The sequence below is a fragment of the Cibotium barometz genome, chromosome 55, assembly GCF_041138505.1.
Source record: "Cibotium barometz isolate CiBa-2024 chromosome 55, ASM4113850v1, whole genome shotgun sequence".
NCBI classification, from domain to species: Eukaryota; Viridiplantae; Streptophyta; class Polypodiopsida; order Cyatheales; family Cibotiaceae; genus Cibotium; species Cibotium barometz.
In genome coordinates, this window is record NC_141100.1 from 8,192,129 (window position 1) to 8,196,507 (window position 4,379).

The window sequence follows — 4,379 nt, forward strand, 5'->3', positions numbered from 1 at the left end:
TTTAAAAAAAAACCCAATGAGGACATTGTTAGAAATATGTGATATAGCATCCATTCTTAGTGTGTTTCCTTAGTGATACCTTAGAGTGGTTTGTTCTAAGGTTAGAAGGCTCACTTTTACTAGAGTAACTGGGTGTAGGTCTAGTAGTTATCTTCCTTTGATTGGAGCATCACCTTTTAGGTGAGTCAGGGTGAGAAATCATAGGGAGATGGAGAGAATCAAGGGCTCTAGGCGCCTACCTCTCATGAGCCTATAACTTCAGGGGCTTCTACTCACACAGTAGAGAGCTAGAGACAGCTAAGTGGAGAGTATAGTGCCTATACTTTGTGTACTTGCTTAATGATCAATATACTAATTGGTCCTTTGTGGAAATACTCTCTTCATTGGTATTTGTCTATGTGATGCATTTGTGGTGACCTTGAGTATACTCCATTGCTCATTGGTTACATTTCATTAGCATCTAAGTGGTGGCATGTGTTGCTTTAATGGTGTGAGATTGTTTATGTGATGATCTTGTGCATTGCTTGATTCATTCAATAACTAAGCTCACACCATGTCTTTTAACAGACATGAGTTAACAAATAATGGAGACTATAATTAGGTTAATGAATTCAATCACTAGACACATGTTTTGACCATGAATATGTGAAGTAGTGAACGTAAAATTCAGTACCTATCAAAATTGGTGTGATCATATGAATAAGTTATCCATAATGAACACCCATGTTCTCTCTTCCATCTATAAATCATTCATACCTCCCACATGTACATGTTTGAACACCCATGTTCTCTCCTCCATCGATAAATCATCCATACCTCCCACATGTATGTGTTTGAACACCCATGTTCTCTCCTCCATTGATAAATCATCCATACTTCCCACATGTACATTCACACACACTTTTGCTTAACATACATTGCCATCATGCCATCATATTTCCTATACACTTTTAAGTGAAGCCATTGTTGAATATGCTCTCCTAACTAGGTCAACAAATACCAAAATACAACAATATAGACCCAACCCTACAAAGCCCAATTCTTGGTTGGAGGAGGGCATGCCAACCTCTCGAGGCCTTTAAATATTTATATGCCACTAGAAACCTCACTGATGCCTTAGATCCCACCTAGTAATACTTGTAACCTAGACATCTACACTCCTAACTAGGTCAACAAATACCAAAATACACCAATATAGACCCAACCCTACCAAGCCCTATCCGTGTGGTTGGAGGGCATGCCAACCTCTCAAGACCTTTAAATATTTATATGCCACTAGAAACCTCACACCTAGTAATACTTGTAACTTAGACAGCTACACTCCAATGCACAAGCCCACTTAAAGAAGGTTCACATGTAAACAAAGTTCAAACTACTAAAGCATTGCAATTTTTTTCTTCCTACGCTCTTTACTTATGAGGTCCTTCATTCTTGTAGAATATGTTGTCTAAGTATATTCACTTAAGTTCAAGATTTCTATGTTTCTAATAGTTTTTATTTTAATGTAAAAGATTCCTATTGCTATAAAATCTTAAACTCTACCTCTTTTAATACCAACTTTTCTCTTAGATGGCCATTTATTTTTTTACAAGGCATAAGAGACTTTGTGGGTTGACCTATATGTCTTTATTGCTCACTAATTCATAAAAGAATGTGTATTTTTTGAAGCTTTATTGTTTCTCCTCCTCTCAACAAAGCTAACAACACTAATGGTGATGACACCTTTCTTCTCATAGTTTCTAAATTGATTGATTCATTGTTAGTTGTCTTGGATGGTGGTATGTACCAAACACGACCCTAGAGAAATAATCAATAACGTTCTTGAATTCGAACTACTCAATTATCTTGATTTCATGTTTTAGCTTATATAACTAATAAACTTTAGTTTACTTCTTTAATGGGAGAAGTAAGCCTCTTTTAAAAGGTGAGGGGATGGAAGGGAGCCTTCAGAGAGGGGGGTGAGGGAGGGAGAGATGGGATTGGCATATTAGTAGAAGAGAAGATGTCAAAAAAGGGGCTCCCTCAATAAAAACTAAGGAAAAGTACAAATATGTATTCATTAAATTTTAAATGGATAAAGCTTTTATGAATGCATTAATATACTACGATGTAAATATAAAATCCAAAAGGAAAACACAACCAAACTACAAGGTAGTTCTTAGAAGAATCATATGAAAAACTAAATTTACCTTTTTTGAGTCACAATTCAATTTGACTTTTTTGAGTCACAATGTACATGTGTGTGTGTGTGTGTGTGTGTGTGTGTGTGAGAGAGAGAGAGAGAGAGAGAGAGAGAGAGAGAGAGAGAGAGAGAGAGAGAGAGAGAGAGAGAGAGAGAGAGCATGCTTAATGCTATTATATGCCCTCTGCCTTGAACGCATGGTTCTCTATAATAAGCCTAGTGATAATTAACCAAACAAAGTCCTTGATTATTTATGGAACATGTTTCAGTATGAAGTTATACTTACACGCGCACACACACACACACACACACACACACACACACACACACACATATAAAGTCAAACGTGAAATGTGTATGCTAAAGGATAACATTTTACGAGTGTGCTTGAGATCAAGTGTGAATGGATTGAGAAGTTGTTGTGATGATAAACATGCATTTATTTTAGGTGAAAAGAATGATTTTTTATTAATATGAAAACAACTTTGAATTTTCTAACATTGTACTATTTGGTTCAAGTCAGTGAAATAAATATTTTTTATTATGTGACAATTTCTTTCAAAGAAAAACAAGGTGTGATTATTTCATGATGAGAAATCATATGATAGAAATGTAGGATCTTAATAGTTTTGTTTAAAGCATTAAGGAGTAGTGACTCGTGAGTAGTATTAAAAATATAATAGCTATCAAAAAGGACTAGTGATATCAAAAATATAATAACTTTTTTAAAAAGAGGGACCTTGGTGAATGAGAAATTTAATGATTTTTGAAAGGGTTTTGAAGATATTTAGCTTGTAATAAAAGCTTCACATTTCTATTTTTAGCTCAAAAGATTGTAAATTACCTCTCTAGTAGAGGCTTGATTCAACTCTCCAATCATAAGTTTGTTGAGTGTTCCTTTCCATCCCAAGGTTCGTGATGTTTTTGGATGGACATTATTTGCAAATTCAAAAAAGCTGCTAGTGAGAAAGTAGAAGTTAAGAAACTATTACAAAGGATAGGAAAACTATTCCTTTCATCAAGCTAATTCAAGCCTCCCAAGGTTTTTGATGTTTTTGGATGGGCATTATTTGCAAATTCAAAAACATTGGTGGTGGTGAGAAAGTAGAAGTTAAGAAAACTAATACAAAGGATATGAAAACTTGTCAAAAAAGTCACTCTCACATTTTTTAAAAATAGTATTGTTTACTTGAGAGGTATAGACTAATAGTTTATTAAGAATGAACATTATTTTAATAATCCTTATTACTTTTTTGTCAAAAATGTTAACGTTTTGTGAAAATGGAATACAAAATAAACAAGATTTTTGCTTTTTTGGCATGTGGAATTCCTCTTCACATTATCACCTTCTTTCCCTTTCCTTCTCATCTCTTTCAGCTTTTTCTTTTCATTTGCATGTCCCCATGGTAAGATGGTTAATTTGAGCATGATCACTTAAGATGTATAATATTTTTAGAAAAGTTTTGAATAGTTTTAAAAGCGTTTGTACCTCTTTTTCCCCACGTTTTTTCTCCATGTTATTGCACAATGTAGAGAAGATTGTGAAGCCTATTAGAAGATAGTGCAAAAAGTGAATTGCAACTTTTGTAGAATGAGGTAAAATATGTAGTATATAGATGAGAGCACGCATAAGTGTCTTCACCTATGGGACTACCTTTTCACAAGAAACAATTATGATTACATCAATAAGTGTGTTGGTTGTGAAGTACCCCATTGTTAAAATTCCTAGCTAGCTTTAAGCTTTATTTTATATTTATTGAACAATTTAACCCTCATCTACGACAAGGTTTTTGATAAAATGAGTAGGGGACACTTATTGAGAGGTATCATGAAAGAATCCATGGGATTGTTACCTTCTTGGTGTTGTGTTTTTCCTTGCTTTTTATCGTATCACTCTTTATTTGCGGAGTGAACATAATGTTTTGAACAATGGTAAAATAAACCACACAATCCTATATGTTTTATATTTCTACCTTGTTGTCCACAAATGTACTATAATCAAGTCAAGCACAATAAACACGTCATGTTAGTAGCAAGTTGTAAAGTGGGGTTGTAGGTGAATTTTTCTATGTTATAAATAAGTTTCTATGTGACATTTTCTTCAACTTGGGAGGCCTTTACAGATTAAATTAGTATTGATTAACAAAAAAAAACTTTTAGAGGATTTCTCTTTAACTAAAATATTAAGAAATTTTAT